The sequence below is a fragment of the Megascapheus bottae genome, chromosome 1, assembly GCF_031878675.1.
Source record: "Megascapheus bottae isolate mThoBot1 chromosome 1, mThoBot2.hap1, whole genome shotgun sequence".
In the NCBI taxonomy this organism is placed as follows: Eukaryota; Metazoa; Chordata; class Mammalia; order Rodentia; family Geomyidae; genus Megascapheus; species Megascapheus bottae.
In genome coordinates, this window is record NC_143509.1 from 6,211,674 (window position 1) to 6,232,126 (window position 20,453).

Consider the following 20,453-nt stretch of genomic DNA (forward strand, 5'->3'; position numbering starts at 1 on the left):
AGATCTCAGGAACAGCACCCAGGCTCAGAGTTCAAGTCCAAGAATGGACCAAAAAAAACTAAAGAAAGAGAAAAAGGAAAAAGAAAACAATCTCAGCTAGGTGCTGCTGGCTCAGGCCTGTAATTTGAAATACTTAGGAGGCTGAGATGTGAGGATATAGAGTTAGAAGCCAGTGGGGCAGAAAAGTCTGTAGAGTCTTCTCTTCAATGACCACTAAAAAGGCAGAATGGAGCTGTGGCTCAAGCAGAAGAGCAGAATCCTTGAGCAAAAACAGTCATGGACAATGCCCAGGTTCTGAGTTCAAGCTCCAGGAGCAACACAGACACAGACAAAGACACACAGACACACAGACACACACACACACACACACACACAGGCAAGAAATGAAACCCCCTAAATAAAAGCAGGAATATATGATCACCTCCTGATCCTATTGAAAAATGAATAGTGTGTGTGTGTGTGTGTGTGTGTGTGTGTTGGTTCTAGCCCTGGAGTTCTTGGTTGAAGGATTCTCCCTAACCTTTTGTGCTCAAGGTTGGTGCTCTATCACTTGTGCCACAACTCCACTTCTGTCTTATTCTTATTTAAGTGGAAATAAGGTCCTGGAGGACTTCCTGCTCAGGACTACTGTGAGCTTCCATCCTCAGATCTCAGCCTGTGGAGTATCAGGGGGTTCAGGCTGGAGCCACTTCACCAGAATTTATTTTTGGAGTTGCTTTAATTGAGGTCACATCTTGTATGCATAGTGACATTCTGGGATTTGTTTTATCAATTTGGATGCACCTTTTTCTTTCTCTTGATGAATTGCTCTGGCTGGGAAACAGTGCTGAGTGACAGGGCGAATGCAGGCTCCAGTGTAATCTAGATCTTAGAACCGTCCAGGTTTCTCCATTCAGTACATTGTTTGCTGTTTCCTTACTAGAGAGAGATCACCTGTCTGTCTCTGTCTCTCTGTCTTTCTTTGTTTCTCTGTCTCTGTCTCTGTCTCTCTGTCTCTGTCTGTCTCTGTCTCTCTGTCTCTGTCTCTGTCTCTCTCTCTCTCTCTCTCTCTCTCTCTCTCTCTCTCTCTCTCTCTCTCTCTCTCTCTCTCTCTCTCTGTTGTGGGCATTGTACTCTAGGCCTGGGTGCTATCTGTTTGAGCCACAGCACCACTTTCAGTTTTCTGGTGGTTAATTGGAGGTAAGATTCTGATGGATTTTCATGTCCATGCTGGGTTTGATCTGCGATTATCTGATGTCTGGCTCCTGAGTAGCTAGGATTCAGGTGTGAGCACAGGTTGCCCAGTTTACTTCCAGCAGTTTTATGGGTAGGCATAAGAGTGTCACAAACTTTCCTGCCCAAACTGGCTTGGAGGCGCCATCCTCACATCTCAGCCTGTTAGACCTGAAGCTGAAATTACAACAGGAAACCACATAGAATGTAACTGGAGATATAGCCAAACTAGTACTTTCTGGAAAGTTCTGTAGTATTTCATTAAATATGAGGGAAAAATGACAAAAGGGATTTCATAAATCAAATCTTTATTCAGAGCACAGGAAAGGCTGATGAGAATGAGAGAAGTGTGTGGGGTATTCACTTATAAAGAGCCCCAGTCCCAGGAGATAGAAGGAAAGCCTCTCAGATACTCAGCACTTAATATAAAGTTGACTTCACAATGAGGAAAAAGATGGATAAAATAATGTTGATTTATTTATTTAGTCATGTATTTTTTTGGTTTGGTAATGGGGGTTGATCTCTGGGCCTGGTTGCTGTCCTTGAGCTGTTCAGCTCAAGGCTACTGCTCTACCAATTGTGTCACAGCACGATTTCTGGATTTCTAGCTGGCTTTCCATTGTGATCCTCATATTTCAAGCTCCTGAGTAGCTAGGATTATAGATGTGAACCACTGATCCCAGCAAATACAATCTTTAAGAGAGGTAAAAATGGACATAAAGAAATCCACAGATAAATATTCAACCTTTTCATTACATAGGACAAGCAAATCAATAAAACACTGTGATTCCGTATTATATCAATAGGGAAGAAAATCTGCAACAATTCTGGTGAGTATGAGAAGAAACAGGCATCCTCAGACTCATAGTGTTGTCTGAGGATGTCAATTAGTGTAACTTTCATGGAAACACATTCATATCTGAGTGGGAAAGAGAAATTAGTAAAGAAAAAAAGAATTGCCCTCAATCTTTTTTTATAATTTTTATTGTAATTAATAAAAGGGTAACATGATATTTGCCAGATAGAAGGTGCATTAATTCACATATATTGATACCCTTTCACATGTCTTGGTCCCCATTACCCACCCATCCATCCCCCCGTCTTGGTTTTCCCCCCTAACCTATTCAATTTCAAATAACCAAATACAAATAAATTCAATATATCAGATAGCAAAGTGAGATACGGTAAAAATATGAGATATCCAAGGGACAGCAAAAGAGATGAGATAACATAGTACATTAAGGACAACAATCATTCATTATATAAACTGGAGGTCTTTTCAATTACCTTCATACTATATGGCCTTATGTATCAAGGTTTTGCTCTATTGCAGATCTCTGCTAGTAGAGCCTAAGGTTTCTACTGATTATGACAAATGAGGGAAACCATTGAGCCTGTGTTCCTTTGAGTCTGGCTTACTTCACTTAAAACGATTTTTTCTAAGACTTTCCATTTCCTAACAAATGCGGAGATGTCGTTTTTTTCTGACAGCAGCATAGAATTCCACTGTGTACAAATACCACAACTTGTTGATCCACTCATCAACTGAGGGACATCTAGGTTGGTTCCATATTTTTGCTATGGTGAATAATGCTGCAATGAACATTGTTGTGCTAGTGGATTTAGTATGCCCTATTTTCTGGATGTTTGGGTAAATGCCAAGTAGTGTAATTGCTGGGTCATAGGGGAGCTCTATGTTTAGCCTATTGGGGCATTGCCATACTGTTTTCCATAGTGGTTGAACGAGTTTGCACTCCCACCAACAGTGTAGTAGTGATCCCTCCTGGCCACATCTTCTCCACCATCTGTTGTTATTCGTTTTTCGGATCCTGGCCATTCTAACTGGAGTGAGTTGAAATCTTAGAGTTGTTTTGATTTGCATTTCTTTTATGACCAGAGATGTTGAGCATTTCTTCATGTGTCTATAGGCCATTTTTTTTTCTTGTTCAGAGAAGACTCTCTTTAAGTCTTTGGCCCATTTTTTAATGGGATGGTTGTTCCTTTGGAGATTAGTTTTGGAGTGATTCAATTTTTTCAGCTTTGCCCTCAATCTTAAAACAAAATGTCACATGTAAGGCCATAACTGCTATTCTGAAAGTGTTGGGATTTTATTTGGATTCTTTGAGGAGGAGGCGAAAGAGGAGGAGGATGTGAAGGAGGAGAAGAAGAAGTAGTTTTGTGTTTGAGAGGGAATAATTAATATAGAAGAGGATAACTTCAGGGATACTGTGTAAACTTGGATTGTGATAAGTGCTTTCTATGTTCAATTGGAAATTCCCACGAAAATTGTGCAACAGCAACCCAAATGGGAATATTAAGAAAAATTCACACTGAAAACAGAAGTTGTTTTTCTGATGGATAGCAAGTAAATTTCCTTGTAAGACAAATGTCCAAAAATTGACAGACAAAGCCATAGGGACTTTGGTGGTACACGTGAATAAGTATGTCTTTTGTAGATGGAAGAGTCTATACATACATATACACTGAATCCTATAATGGAGGAAAAGTATCACTGATCTGATATTCAACCAATTTGTCTTCCCACTTCCAATGGGTTACTTTGTTCTGTGCTTCACAATCCATCAAGACAGGTGACCACTCTGCCTGGCAGTCTCTCCAGGGCCCCCATCACGTCCTGGTTCCTCCGGCTGTAGATGAAGGGGTTTAGCATGCGAGTGACCCCTGTGTACATCACCGAGTCCACTTTGCTTCTGTGGGCAGAGGAGGACACCGCAGAGCCGAGGTACACCCCAAGTCCTGTCCCATAGAACAAGGAGACCACACAGAGGTGAGAGCCACAGGTGGAGAAGGCTTTGTGCTTGCTAACCATGTTGGACATCTTCATTAAAGAGGATAGGATCTGATGGTAAGAGAAGAAGATTCCTAAGGCAGGAAACACACAGAACAGCACAATAGCCACATACATAGAAATGTCATTGATGAGAGTGTCAGAGCTGGCCACCTGGAGAACCTGAGCTAGTTCACAGAAGAAATGGGGGATGGTAGTTCTCGGAGAGAAGGTTAATTTCCTCATCAGTACAACATGGATTAGTGAGATGCAGAAAATGAGAAGCCAACACATGAGGACCAGGAGTCCACAGAAGTGAGGGTTCATGATAAGTGGGTAGTTCAGTGGGTGACAGATGGCCACAAAGCGGTCATAAGCCATCACGGTCAATAGGAAATTATCCATTCCAAAAAAACCAGAAAGAATTACGCTTGAGTGAGGCACTCTGGGTAGGAGATGCCTTTTCTCTGGGTCTGGATGTCCACTAGCATCTTGGGGACTGTGGTGGAGGTGAAGCAGATGTCTACAAAGGACAGGTTGGAGAGGAAGAATTACATGGGCGTGTGGATTTGGGGGTCAGAGGTGACTGCCAGGATGATGAGCAGATTTCTGAGCACGGTGATCAGGTACATGGACAGGAAGATCCCAAAGAGCAGGGGCTGGAATTGAGGGTCATCTGAGAGGCCCAGGAGGAGGAATGGTGATTCCCTTGTGTGGTTTTGTGCTGTCATAGTCTTGGCTGTTCTCCTTAAGATAAGAGAGCAAAAGATCAGTGAACGCTCACATGGTTGTATTTGAAGTTAGTTGTAAGTAGTTGTAGTCAGGGCTTTCAATTCAACATAGGACTTGTGAGTATATTGTCATCCCATCATGGTCTGTGACTCCCAGCCCCGCCCATCCCTCAGTTTACCCAGTTCTAGGTTCATGTTTGTACATTGAGTATTAGGATAGTCCATTCATCTGCCCATCTCTTCCCCTCACCTCCCCATTCAGAAAACGCTTTCAACTCTCAGATATAATTGTGTTACTTCTTGTGGAGCTGGGTGAATATGAAGAGACATCAAAGGCCAACACCGGGGAGTCGTCCTACCATGTCTGCATTCCATGGAGCGAGCATCTATCTCAGGTTGGGAGCATTTGTGGGGAAGATCTCAGTACATGGAGTTCAGCAACATCGCCTAGATTCCAGGCAGCATTCCTGGACTGAGCTGTTCTCAACACGACGCATCTGTTACCTGTGTGGATGGAATACAGCATGGCTGGTCAACATGGCTGTGGATGCCTCCTGACAGAGAATTCCTTCTAAAATATGAGCAATTGAAAAAAAGAATACCATCCACATAGAACAACTGAGACAGCAACATCATATCACAAATACAGAATACATTGAGGAAATGCCCTTTGGTTTATGCCTGTCATCCTAGCTGCTCAGGAGGCTGAGGTCTGAGGTTCATGGTTCAATGCCAGCCTAGGCATGAAAGTCTGTGAGACTCTCAACTCCAATTTGAAGCACCAAAAAGATGGAAGTTTTGGAGCTATGGCTTTAATGGTAGCCTTGACTAACAAGTCTCAGGGATACTGAGTTTAAGTCCCAAGACTGGCACACACACACACACAAACACACACACATACATACATTACACAACATATGTGTTTATGCTCTGGAGCAGGAACATATTATGTGGAAATCAGCAGAATTAATGGATCATACAATAATAAACTGGGTGAACTTGTTTCATATGCTCAATGCTCTATCTATGTATCTATGTATCTATGTATCTATGTATCTATCTATCATGAATATAAATGTTTATGGGGAAAAACCTGAGGGACAGGGAAGGAAGGGTGGGATTGAGTAATAGAGAATATGTGTGAAGATGAAGATCAAATCCACCAAACCCTGTTGAAATCAGGGGCAGAAACTATGGACCAAAGAATGAGCTACAGAGGGGTTTAGTGTGATCAAAACTCAATATATACCTGTATGGAAATACCCCAGCAAAACCCCCTTTTCCAGTTGGTATACATAGAAAACCATTCTGTGCACACTGAAGCCAGTGTGCATGTGCAAACCTAGGTGAGGGAAGTTGGGTGACAGTGGCTCACAGCTGGCATTCGAGCTACTAAGAGCTGCAATTGAGGTATCAGGGTGTGAAGCCAGCTCAGGCAGGGAAATCCATGAGATTCTCATTCTTGATTATTACCAAATAGCCACATGTGAGCTGTAGTTCACTTGGTATGGCTCAGAAGTTCAGGGACAGTGCACAGACCCACAGTTCAAGACCCATGCCTGGCACATGTACATGGAGGCACACAGACAGACAGACACACAGACATACACACAGACAGACAGACACATAGACAGAGACACACACACAGGAATACTTCCTTATTAAAAATTCGGTTGTTGCTAGATTTTCTTATGGACACTAACGTGAAACCAACCATACATTGTCAGTCAGATATGCCAGCAAAATTTTGGGGAGAATAAGAAAAAAAGTCCAGTCAAGGCTGGCATTGGTGGTTCATCTCTGTAGTCATAGTTGCTCAGGAGTCTGAGATCTGACAATTACAGTTCAAAGCCAGACTGGGCAGGAAAGTCTATGAGACCCTTATTTCCAAATAATGACAGAAAAAGGTAGAAGTGGAGCTGCTGTTCAAGTATTAGGATGCTAGCCTTGAGAAAACAGAGCTGAGGAATGGTGCCAGGGTTAGAGTTGAAGGGCCAGGCTTAGAGACACACACACACACACAGACACAGAGACACACAGACACACACACACAGACACACACACACCCACACCACACACACACACACACACACACACACACACACACACACACACACACACACAAGTCCCTGGCCTGGAACCCAAAAGACAATACCTGGTGTACAGTGGAGCCTTAACGGGTGATTAACAAATACGTAAGCGGATGTAGCAAAGCTACAGTTTACACTGATTATTGGGAAAAAGAGAAGAAAAGCGAGAGATGTTTCAGAAAGGAACTTCATGCGGAAGGGGCTCTAGGTTGCAGAAAGTGAGAGAAAGAAGGGAAGCCAGTGTTCAAAAAGCCTGAACTCCAAGTGCCTTGCCATTCTGGGACCTCACCTGCAGATGTGAGCTCACTTCTGGCCCTTCTCATCCTCACTATTCCAGAGGATTGCCTGCTACTCACACCATTTTTTTTTCTCTTGTTGTCCATAAATTTACATTTCCCCTGTGTTTACCAGGCTATCATGCCTCTCTGTTTGATTATCACTGAAGATTTCTTATCTCTCCAACTCCTCCTTAGAACTTTGTTGCCTGGGTTTTCACGGAGACTGAATTCAGAAAAGGCAGTCAGAAGCTTGTGCAGTTTCTTGCAACTCAATCGATGAATGTACTAAGATGTCCTCATGAAATGAATTGCCTTTCATGAAATAATTGCCTTTATGAAATGAAATGTCTTTCTAGTCTCCAAACCATTTTGTTCCCATGAGTTAAAATGAAGATGACATCATGGATAAACAGATTTAGGTTAATTTCTTGCATTATTGTAGGCAGTTACAGGGTGAGAGGAATTAATTTATTCCAAGGGGAACACAGTTCCTTTTGTTATGTTCTTTGTTTTGAGAAGATAACAATGAATTCTCAAAGGACCTATTAATTCCTATAGGAACGAAATCTCTGGAGCCATGTCGATTTGGCATCTGCCTTGAAGAAACTTTGGAGATGTAATAGATCACTTGATCTCTAAGGAAAAATATACTTAATTTTTTCATTATTAAAGTATCTTATGCTTTGAAATTATAGATAAAAGTCCCGTGTGTAATTTGCATAACAGCACACAGCCACACCCAGCACACTATAAAATTGTATTTGTTACCTCATATATGTTACCTTTATTATCCATTCAGAATATCACAACAATAGCTCAGTGCCCTGATCAATGGATTAAATAAATGAATAATCATTTATTTATTAGTTAATGAATGTATCCTCCCTGGTTAACTGGCCATTTGTATTTTCTGTTCTTCATTTCTCTCACATCAGCCCCAATTCCTTTTCTTCTGTTATTGCTCCCCTCGGCCCAATTGCTGGATTTCTATGAAATCAAGTTTAGAAAATTTCGCTAGGTTTTTTGCTCACTCCTGTCATCTAGCTAATCAGGAGGATGAGATCTGAGGATCTTGGTTCAAATCCAGCCCAGGAACTAAAGTCCGAGATATTCTTATCTGCAAATAACTACTAGAAAAGCAGATGTCGGCTGTGGGTCAAGGAGTAGGGCGGTAAGGTTGAGCTGAAGATCTCAGGGACAGCGTCCAGGCTCAGAGTTCAAGTCCAAGAACGGACAAAAAAAACTAAAGAGAGAGAAAAAGGAAAAAGAAAACAATCTCAGCTAGGTGCTGCTGGCTCAGGCCTGTAATTTGAAATACTTAGGAGGCTGAGATGTGAGGATTTAGAGTTAGAAGCCAGTGGGGCAGAAAAGTCTGTAGAGTCTTCTCTTCAGTGACCACTAAAAAGGCAGAATGGAGCTGTGGCTCAAGCAGAAGAGTAGAATCCTTGAGCAAAACAGTCATGGACAATGCCCAGGCTCTGAGTTCAAGCTCCAAGAGCAGCACACACACACATGCACACACACACACAGGAAAAGAAATGACACCCCCTAAATAAAACCGGAAACATATCATTCCCTCCTGATCCTAATGAAAGATGGATAGTGTGTGTGTGTGTGTGTGTGTGTGTGTGTGTGTGTGTGTGTGTGTGTGTGTGTGTGTGTTGGCTCTAGGCCTGGAGTTCTGGGTTGGAAGATTCTCCCTAACCTTTTGTGCTGAAGGTTGGTGCTCTATGACTTCTGCCACAACTCCACTTCTGTCTTATTCTTATGTAAGTGGAAATAAGGTGCTGGAGGACTTCCTGCTCAGGATGACTGGGAGCTTCCATCTTCAGATCTCAGCCTGTGGAGTAGCTGCAGGTTCAGGCTTGAGCCACTGGCATCAGAACTGATTTTGGGAGTTACTTTAATGCAGGTCACATCTTATACACACAGTGACATTTTGGGTTTTGTTTTTCCAATTTGGATGCACGTTTTCTTTCGCTTGAAGGATTGCTCTGGCTGGGACACTGTGCTGAGTGACAGGGGTGAATGCAGGCTCCTGTGTAATTTAATCTTTCAACCTTCCAGGTTTCTTCATTCAGTACATTGTTTGCTGTTTCCTTACTAGAGAGAGATCATCTCTCTCTCTCTGTCTCTCTCTCTCTCTGTCTCTCTCTGTCTCTCTCTCTGTGTCTCTGTCTCTGTCTCTGTCTCTCTTTCTGTCTCTGTCTCTGTCTCTCTCCCTCCCTCCCTCCCTCCCTCTCTCTCTCTCTCTCTCTCTCTCTCTCTCTCTCTCTCTCTCTCTCTCTCTCTCTCTCTCTCTCTCTCTCTCTCTCTGTCTGTCTCTCTCCTCTCTCTGTTGTGGGCCTTGAACTCTAGGCCTGGGCACTATCTCTGAGTTCTCAAGGCTAACACTCTTCTTTTTTGAGCCACAGCACCACTTTCAGTTTTCTGGTAGTTAATTGGAGGTAAGAGTCTGATGGACTTTCATGTCCAGGCTGGGTTTGATCTGTGATCTTCAGATCTCAGGCTCCCATGGAGCTAGGATTCAGGTGTGAGCACAGGTTGCCCCGTTTACTTCCAGCAGTTTTATGGGTAGAGATAAGAGTGTCTCAGACTTTCCTGCCCAACCTGGCTTGGAGGCGCCATCCTCACATCACAACCTGTAAGACCCAAAGCTGAAATTACAACAGGAAACCATAGAGAACATAACTGGAGATATAGCCAAGATTAGTACTTTCTGGAAAGTTCTGTAGTATTTCATTAAATAGGAGGAAAAATTGACAAAAGGGATTGCACCAAATCAAATCTTTATTCAGAGCATCGGAAAGGGTGATAAGAATGAGAGATGTGTGTGGGGTATTCACTTACAAAGAGCCCCAGTCCCAGGAGGTAGAAGGAAAGTCTCTCAGATACTCAACACCAAAAATTAATTGTCCACAATTAAGTTGATTTCACAATGAGGAAAAATATTGATAAAATAATGTTTATTTATTTACACATTCATATTTTTTTGGTCATGGGGCTTGATCTCTGGGCCTGGTTGCTGTTCTTGAGCTCTTCAGCTCAAGGCTACTGCTCTACCTCTTGGGTCACAGAACCACTTCTGGATTTCTAGCGGACAATTGCAGAAAAATGCCCAGGCTGGCTTTCCATTGGGATCCTCCATTTTCAAGCTCCTGAGTAGCTAGGAGTATAGATATGAGACACTGGTCCCAGGCAAGACAATCTTTAAGAGAGGTAAAAATGGCCATAAAGAAATCCACAGATAATTCCATATGAAATTTTGGATTGCCTCTTCTATTTCTTTAAAGAATGACATTGGGATGTTGTTGGGTATTGCACTGAATTTGTAGATAGCTCTTGGCAAGACTGTCATTTTCACAATGTTGATTCTTCTAATCCAGGAGCATGGGAGGTTTTTCCATTTCCTTAGTTCTGCTTTAATTTCCTTTTTCAGGGTTTTAAAGTTTTTGTCAAAAAGGTCCTTTACATTCTTAGTCAAGCTAATTCCTAGGTACTTTATTTTCTTTGAGGGTATTGTGAAAGGAGTTGCTTTCCTGATTATTGCCTCGTTCCTCTCACTGTTGGCGTAAAGGAAGGCAGTTGATTTTTGAGGGTTGATTTTATAGGCAGCTACTCTTCCAAAGCTTTGAATCAGCTCAAGGAGCTTGGGAGTAGAGTCTATAGGATTCTTTAAATACAGAATCATGTCATCTGCAAAGAGGGATAGTTTTATTTCCTCTTTCCCTACTTGGATCCACTTTATGTTGCTTCTTGCCTTATTGCACTGGCTAGGAATTCTAGTACTATGTTAAAGAGGAGTGGAGAGAGTGGGCATCCTTGTTTCATTCCTGATTTTAGAGGGAATGGCTTTAGATTTTCACCATTAAGTGTAATACTGGCAGTGGTTTTCTCATACACAGCCTTTATTACATTGAGGAATGTTCCATGGATTCCTAATTTCTCCAGAGCTTTTAACATAAAGGGGTGTTGGATCTTGTCAAATGCCTTTTCCGCATCTATTGAGACAATCATGTGATTTTTGTCCTTGCTCCTGTTGATGTGTTGAATTATATTAATTGATTTGCGTATGTTGAACCAGCTTTGCCTCCCCATGATGAATCCAGTTTGATCATAGTGTATATTTTTTTTCTTGTAGACGATTGGCCAGTATTTTGTTGAGAAGTTTTGCATCTATGTTCATCAAAGATATAGGTCTATTGTTCTCTTTCTTTGATGAATGTCTGTCTGGTTTGGGGATGAGGGTTATACTGGCTTCATAGAATGAGTTTGGTAAGGAACCTTCATTTTCAATTTCGTTGAAGAGCTTGAGGAGTATTGGTGTGAGCTCTGCTTTGAAGACCTTATAGAATTCAGCTGTGAATCCATGTGGCCCTGGGCTTTTCTTAGGTGGAAGTTCTCTAATTGCCATTTCTATTTCAGAGCTTGAAATAGGCCTATTGAGTTGGCTTAGTTCTTCTTGGTTCAGTGTGGGTATGTTAATATTGGCTAGGAATTCATCCATTTCATCTAGATTCTCAAATTTGTTGGCATAAAGGTTTGAGAAGTATTCCCTCATGATATTCTGGATCTTGGTAATTTCTGTCGTGATATTACCATTTTCATCTGCGATTTTGTTTATTTCGATATGCTCTCTTATTTTTTTGGTAAGATTTGCTAAGGGCTTGTCAATTTTGTTAATTCTTTCAAAGAATCAACTCCTTGTTTTGTTGATTCTTTCTATAGTTTTTTTTGGATTCCAAATCATTTAATTCTGCTTTGATTTTAATTATTTGCTTTCTTCTATTGGGATTAAGGCTGGTTTGTTACTCTTTTTTCCAGGATCTTAAGGTGAGACATTAACTTGTTGGTTTGCAATTTTTCCAACTTGTTGTTTGAACAATAAAAGACGCCGTATAGCAAAAACACTTCTTAGCAGAAGCTGGAGGAATTTCAATTCCAAACTTTAGACTCTATTACAGAGCTATAATTCTCAAAACAGGTTGGTACTGGCACAGGAACAGGCCTGAAGACCAATGGAATAGAACTGAGGACCCAGATATTAAACCACCGACCTATGGCCACCTAATCTTTGACAAGGGAGCCCAAAAAATAGAATGGAAGAAAGACAGCCTCTTCAACAAGTTGTGCTGGTAGAACTGGTTAAGCATTTGCAGAAAACTAAAGCTGGATCCTTCATTGTCACCTTGCACTAGAATTAACTCCAAATGTATCAAAGACCTGGAGGTAAAAGCTGACACACTGAAAACTTTACAGGAAGGAATAGGAGATACACTAGGCCTCCTTGGCACAGGTCGAAACTTTCTTAATAAGGACCAAGAATCACAACAAATCAGAGAAAGGCTGGATAAGTGGGACTGCATTAAACTGCAGAGCTTTTGTATGGCAAAGAACATAGCTAGTAAACTAATCAGGAAGCCTACAGAGTGGGAGAAGATCTTCACCAACCAAACAACGGACAAAGGCCTCATATCTAAAATATATCAACAACTCAAAAAATTGAATCACTCCAAAAGTAACCTCCAAAGTAATAACAATCCCATTAAAAAATGGGCCAAAGACTTAAAGAGAGTCTTCTCTGAAGTAGAAACAAAAATGGCCTATAGACACATGAAGAAATGCTCAATATCTCTGGTCATAAAAGAAATGCAAATCAAAACAACTCTAAGATTCCACCTCACTCCAGTTAGAATGGCCAGGATCAGGAAAACGAATAACAACAGATGCTGGAGGGGATGTGGCCAGGAGGGATCACTACTACACTGTTGGTGGGAGTGCAAACTCATTCAACCACTATGGAAAGCAGTGTGGCAGTGCCTCAAAAGGCTAAACATAGAACTCCCCTACGACCCAGCAATTCCACTACTTGGCATTTACCCAACCACCATAGAAACAAGGACATACTAAACCCACTAGCACAACAATGTTCATTGCAGCACTATTCACCATAGCAAAGATATGGAATCAACCTAGATGTCCCTCAGTTGATGAGTGGATCAACAAGTTGTGGTATTTGTACACAATGGAATTCTATGCTGCTGTCAGAAAGAATGACATCGCCCCATTTGTTAGGAAATGGAAAGACTTAGAAAAAATCATAATAAGTGAAGTAAGCCAGACTCAAAGGAACTTAGGCTCAATGGTTTCCCTCATTCTTCATAATCAGTAGAAACCGTGAGACCCTTATCTCCAGTTAACCACCAGAAAAGCAGAAGTGTGGCGGTAGCTCAAGGAGTAGGGCAGTAGTGTTGAGCTGAACAGCTCAGGGACAGCGTCTAGGCTCAGAGTTCAAGTCCAAGAATGGCCAAAAAAAAACTAAAGAAAGAGAAAAAGGAAAAAGAAAACAATCTCAGCTAGGTGCTGCTGGCTCAGACCTGTAGTTTGAAATACTTAGAAGGCTGAGATGTGAGGATTTAGAGTTAGAAGCCAGTGGGGCAGAAAAGTCTGTAGAGTCTTCTCTTCAATGAACCACTAAAAAGGCAGAATGGAGCTGTGGCTCAAGCAGAAGAGCAGAATCCTTGAGCAAAAACAGTCATGGACAATGCCCAGGCTCTGAGTTCAAGCTCCAAGAGCAACATACACACACATGCACACACACACACAGAGACAGACACACAGGGAAAGAAATGACACCCCCTAAATAAAACTGGAAACATATGATTTCCTCCTGATCCTGTTGAAAGATGGATAGTGTGTTTGTGTGTGTGTGTGTGTGTGTGTGTGTGTGTGTGTGTGTGTGTTTGTGTTGGTTCTAGGCCTGGAGTTCTGGATTGGAGAATTCTCCCTAACCTTTTGTGCTGAAGGTTGGTGCTCTGTCACATCTGCCACAGCTCCACTTCTGTCTTGTTCCTACTGAACTGGAAAAAAGGTCCTGGAGGACTTCAGGCCTATTATGACCGTGAGTTTCCATCCTCAGATCTCAGCCTGTGCAGTAGCTGGAGGTTCAGGCTTTAGCCTCTAGCACCAGAACTGATTTTTGGAGTTACTTTAGTGGAGGTCATAACTTGTACACACAGTGACACTCTGGGATGTAATATTTTTTGAAATTTGAGTGCATGTTTTTCTTTCTCTTGACGGATTGCTCTGGCAGGGACACAGTGCTGAGTGACAGGGGTGAATGCAGGCTCCTGTGTAATCTCGATCTTTGAGAGAACCTTCCAGGTTTCTCCATTCAGTGCATTGTGTGTTTTTCCCTTACCAGAGAGAGAGAGAGCTCACCCCTCTCTCTCCTCCATCCCCCTGCCCCCCCTCTCTCTCTTCCTCTCTCTCTCTCTTTCTTGTGGGGCTTGAACTGTAGGCCTGGGCGCTATCTCTGAGCTCTCAAGGCTAACACTCTCCTTGTTTGACCCACAGCACCACTTTCAGTTTTCTGGTGGTTAATTGGAGGTAAGAGTCTGATGGACTTTCATGTCCAGGTTGGGTTTGATCTGTGATCCTCAGATCTCAGGCTCCCAAGTAGCTAGGATTCAGGTGTGAGCACAGGTTGCCCCGTTTACTTCCAGCAGTTTTATGGGTAGAGATGAGTGTCACAGACATTCCTCTCCAACCTGGCTTGGAGGCACCATCCTACATCTCAGCCTGTAAGACCTGAAGCTGAAATTACAACAGGAAACCATAGAGAACATAACTGGAGATATAGCCAAGACTAGTACTTTCTGGAAAGTTCTGTAGTATTTCATTAAATAGGAGGAAAAATTGACAAAAGGGATTGCAGAATTCAAATCTTTAGTCAGAGCATGGGAAAGGCTGATAAGAATGAGACATGTGTGTAAAGAGCCGCAGTCCCAGGAGTTAGAAGGAAAGCCTCTCAGATACTCAACACCAAAAATTAAGGGTTTGCAATTAAGTTGACTTCCCAATGAGGAAAAAGGTGGATAAGATAATGTTTATTTCTTTGTTTTTTCATGTATTTTTATTGTTTGGTCATGGGGCTTGATCTCAGGGCTTGATTGCTGTTCTTGAGCTCTTCAGCTCAAGGCTACTGCCCTACCCCTTGAGTCACAGCACCACTTTTGGTATTCTAGTGGTTAATTGCCGATAAGAGTCTCACAGACTTTAGAGCCTAAGCTGACTTTGAACTGCGATCCTCAAATCTCATCTTCCTGAATAGCTAGGATTACAGGTGTGAGCCAATGCTCACAACCAAGACAATCATTAAAAGAGGCAAAAATGGCCATGAAGAAATCCACGAAGAAATATTCAACCTCTTAACTTCATAGAATATGCAAATCAAGAAAAGAATGTGATTCTGTATTATGTCAATGCTGAAGGAAATCTACAACACCAATTCTGGTGAAGTTGAGAAGAAACAGGCGTGCTCAGACACTGTTGTCTGAGGATGTCACTTAGTATAGCTATCATGGAAACAAGTTCATACCTGAGTGGAATGAGAAATTAGTAAAAAAAATATTCCCTCAAACTTAAACAAAATCTCACATGTAAGGCCATACCTGCTCTTCTGAAAGTGTTGAGATTTTATTTAGATTCTTGCATGTGTTTATTCTGTTTCTGCTAAGTAAAAAATCAAGTTAGTTTGTCTTGCCAAATGGTGGAGACTGACATCTGTTATCCCAGCTACACAGGAGACTGGGATCTGAGGACTGGGGTTTAAAGCCAGCACAGGCAAAAGTCTATGAGGGTCTTATCTTTGAATAGCTCCCTGATATGGGGATTGTGTAGATTTGTCTCAAATAGCAAAGGAATAACCCTGATCAAAAATGCTCACAAACAGCACCAGACACTGAATTCAGTCCGAGGGCTGTAGAAGAGGAAGAAGAAGAGGAAGAAGCAGCAACAGAAGTAGCAGCAGAAGCAGAAGTACAAGAGGAGCAGGAGGAGGAGGAGGAAAAAGGAGGCAGAGGAGGAAGAAGTTTTTTGTTTTAGGAGGAAGATTTAATATAGAAGGCATAACCTAAGGGGATACTGTGTAACCTCGGATTGTGATAAGTGGTTTCTATGCTCAATTAGAAATGACCAGAAGAATTTGTATAACACCTCGCCAAATGGGAATATAAAGGAAAATTCACACTGACAAGAAAGTGGTTTTTCTGAAGTATAGCAAGTAAATTTCTTTCAAAGACAGATGTCCACATATAGACAGACAAAGCCATAGGGGCTTTGCAGGGTATTCTTGAATTCATATATATTTTCTAGATGGATATATATATATACATATATATATATATATACTGAGTACTATAATGAAGGAATAGAATCAATGATGCTGATATTCAGCCAATTAGTCTTCCCTCTTGCAGTGGACTACTTTGTTCTGTGCTTCACAATCCATCAAGACAGGAGACCACTCTGCCTGGCAGTCTCCCCAGAGCCCCCATAACGTCCTGGTTCCTCAGGCTGTAGATGAAGGGGTTCAGCATGGGAGTGACCACTGTGTACATCACCGAGGCCACCTTCCTTCTGTGGGTGGAGGAGGATACTGCAGAGCTGAGGTACACCCCAAGTCCTGTCCCGTAGAACAAGGAGACCACACAGAGGTGAGAGCCACAGCTGGAGAAGGCTTTGTGCTTCCTAGCCGTGTTGGGAAGATTCATTAAAGCGGAGAGTATCTGAGAGTAAGAGAAGAAGATTCCTAAGGCAGCAAACAAACTAAACAACACAAAAGCCATGTACACACAGATGTCATGGATGAGGGTGTCAGATATGGCCACTTTGAGAATTTGAGCTAGTTCACAGAAGAAATGTGGGATGGTGGTTCCCGGGGAGAAGGTTAATTTCCTCATCAATAGAACATGGAGTAGTGAGATGCAGAAAATGAGAAGCCAGGACAAGAGAACCAGGAGGCCACAGAAGTGAGGGTTCATGATCACTGGGCAGTTCAGTGGGTGACAGATGGCCCCAAAGCGGGGCCAACACGGTCAATAGGAAATTTCCCATTCCACCAAAAATCATGAAGAAATACACCTGAGTGAGGCACTCCGGGTAGGAGATGTCTTTCCTCTGGGTCTGGATGTTCACCAGCATCTTGGGGATGGTAGTAGTAGTAAAACAGATGTCCACAAAAAACAGGTTGGAGAGGAAGAAGTACATGGGCGTGTGGAGGTGGGGGTCAGAGATGACAGCCAGGATGATGACCAGATTTCTGAGCACAGTGATCAGGTACATGGACAGGAAGAGCCCAAAGAGGATGGGCTGGAGTTGTGGGTCATCTGAGAGGCCCAGCAGGAGGAATGGTGTTTCCCCTGTGTGGTTTTGTGCTGTCATAGCCCTGGCTGTTTTCCTTGGGACAAGTAAGGAAAAGCTCAATCAATGCCCTCTGCCAGCTCAGGTGGTCATTCTCTTCCCATGCCAGATGCCTTTTTTATTTCCTAGGTTGACCTGCACAGCCGAGAGTGGCTCCACTCACTTTCATGTTGTAATATGTGGGTAAATATCCCTGTCTTGTATTCACTGACTGTGAGATTTTGTGTTTTCTAGTCCTGAGGCTTGAACTTAAGGCCTGGGCACTGTCCTTGGCTTTGTCAAAGTTAGAGTACTATTAAGTGAGCCACAGAAGCACTTCCAGTTTTTTCTATGTGTGTGGTACGGAGGATTCAACCTCGGGTGTTCATGCATGCTAGGCAAGCACTCTATCAGTAGGCCGTGCTGCAGTCCCTATGAAATGTATTTTTCTAAACCTTATTCTTCCCTACTTGTACAATGGGGCTGCAATTCAATGATCAGTTTTTGAGTAAAAGACCATTTCATCCATGTCCCCACAACTCCCCCCACTCCAACCCCTCCCTCAGTTCACTCAGTTCCAGCTTCACATTTGTACACTGAATATTAGGAATGATTTTGCCCACCTTTCTTCTCTCCATTTCTCTGTCCACCTTTTCCACTGCTGTCACCTTTCAGGAAGCGCTTTCAACTCTCAGGTACAATGAACTCTTTTACCTACTTTCCTGGTGGAGGGAATGTTCACCATGTAATAGGATCAAGTTGTCCTCCCTTTGTGTGCAGGCCATGGAGCGAGCATCTATCACAGGAATGGGAGCATTTGTGGGGAAGATCTCAGTACATGGAGTTCCCAGATATCATTTAGCCTCATTGCCTGGAGTCCAGGCTGCGTTCGTGGGCTGAGCTGTTCTCAACACAACACATCTGTTACCTGTGTGGATGGAATATAGCATGGCTGGTCAACATGGCTGTCGATGCCTCCCGACAGAGAATTCCTTCTAGGTGATTTATTCCAAAATATGAGAGAGGGTAAAACAGAGACTACCAGCTGCACCAAAATGAGGACAAAGGAACACAACATCATTAAAATAATCTACGCTATGCTTAGCACATTTAATTCATGCCTGTAATCCTAGCTACTCAGGAAGTGGAGAGCTAAGGTTTGGGGTTGTAACTCAGTCTGGCTAAGAAAAGTCTGTCAGAGTCTTATCTCCTTTTTGTAGCACTAAAAGGATGACAGTGGATCTCGTAGTAGCCTTGAGTAAGTAGTCTCACACACACACCATCCGTCACTTGCATGGGATTTCATGCTCTGGAGCAGGAACATATTGTGTGGAAATTAGCAGAATTAATGGATCATGCAATAGTAAACTGGATGAAGATGATTCATATGCTGAAGGCTCTGAAAGAGCAGTTTGTCTGGAATATATACAAGAAATCTTAAGGTTGGAACACTAGTGTTTGTCTTCTCCAGAACAATTACAAGTGTCAACATCTTTTATGCTCATGCAATGGAAGGTGTGTAAATCACAATGACAGCATTCGGGAGGAAAATCTTCTTGGAAATGGAAATCATTTGTGCTGGGGGGAGGAAAGATGGAGTAGGAAAGGAAGTCACAGGCCTTTTAGGCTGAGACAACGAATGAAATCAGCCCCGCTGTCCTGTGGATGAAAGGAGAACAGAAACAGACATATAATGGAATAGTATTCAGCCTTTAAGAACACTGGATTCCATCCTGTGGAGGAAAATGACTGGAAGCAAAATAATCCAGGTTCAGAAAGACAAATGATACATGTGTTCTCTTCTTCACAGTTTTGTATCTTTGTATCTATTTGTCTGCCTACTCAGCTAGCTATCTTCTTACCCACCTTCCAACCCACTGTATGTCTATTATTTATGTATGTATGTGTCTGTCTATCATGTACATACCAGGATACTGTGATATCTCAGTTTCTGTGTATGTGTGTACTGTTATCTATTTATGTATGCCTGTGTATATCTATCTGTGTAATATCTATCTACCTTTGTACTTACCTGTCTGTCTCTTGGTTAGTTATATATTTATCCATGTGTTTTTGTATTACCTTCTGATATATCTATGTAATTGCCCATCTATTATCTGTGTATCTATCTGTCTGTCTGTTGGTCCATTATCTACTGAACTGTATCTTTGTTAGTTTTTATCTTTGTTTTTTTCTTTTTCATTTATCTTTAATGCTATCTTCTCTTACAAAGTTTTATGAATTACAATGAAATCTTAAATTTTATGTCTAACTGAATGGGCATACTGACAGTTAACTCTGAAATATGTGTAGTTTTCAGTTGTCATTTCCTACCTAGACACTTGATATTTATACAGTGAGATGTAAAAATAAATAGGAATGGGGGGATAACAAGATGAGGGGCAGGGTTGAGGCAAATGTAATGGGGACCAAAACATGAGAAAGGGCATCAGTGTTTGTGAAGTAATGCACCTTCTATCTGGTGAATATAATGTAACCCTTCTATTAATTAGAATGAAATATCAAAAAAGATAATAAATAGTAGGCTTATCTCAATCTTGTTTACCCATTAAAGAAATCTAATCTTTTCAGGATTCTATACAGGGAGACTCTATTGGAATCATTAAAGGTAAGGAAAATGTCACTCTTAGAATTATAATTTTTCTTAGCATCTAATTTCTATTATCTATGATCAATCTACATATTATCTATCTATCTGTAAATATATCAGGAATGTAGTTGTTTGTGGGGACAAGCCAGAGAGAGAGGGAAGTAATGGTGGGATTAATACAGAATATGTGTGAAGATGAAGATAAAATCCACTAAACCCTGTTGAAATCAGAAGAAGGGACTATGGGCCAAAGAAAGAGCTACAGAGGGGTTTAGTGTGATCAAAACACAATATATGCCTTTGTGGAAATACCACAGCAAAACCCCCTTTTCCAGTTGGAATACATAGAAAACCATTCTGTGCACACTGAAGCCAGTGTGCATGTGCAAAACTAAGTGAGGGAAGTTGGGTGCCAGTGGCTCAAGCTGGCATTCTAGCTACTAGAAGGCTGCAATTGAAGGATCAGGGTGTGAAGCCAGCTCAGACAGGGAAATCCATGAGATTATCATTCCTGATTAATTACCAAAAAGCCACAAGTGAGCTGTAGTTCACTTGGTATGG

General features: G+C 41.9%; 2 pseudogenes; both read right to left on the bottom strand.

Annotated features, from left to right (window-relative positions):
* Nucleotides 1-3,784: 3,784 nt before the first annotated feature.
* LOC150068168 (olfactory receptor 7D4-like) lies at nt 3,785-4,731 on the bottom strand (annotated as a pseudogene).
* An 11,649-nt stretch (nt 4,732-16,380) lies between these two features.
* LOC150068169 (olfactory receptor 7D4-like) lies at nt 16,381-17,323 on the bottom strand (annotated as a pseudogene).
* Between the last annotated feature and the right edge of the window lie 3,130 nt (nt 17,324-20,453).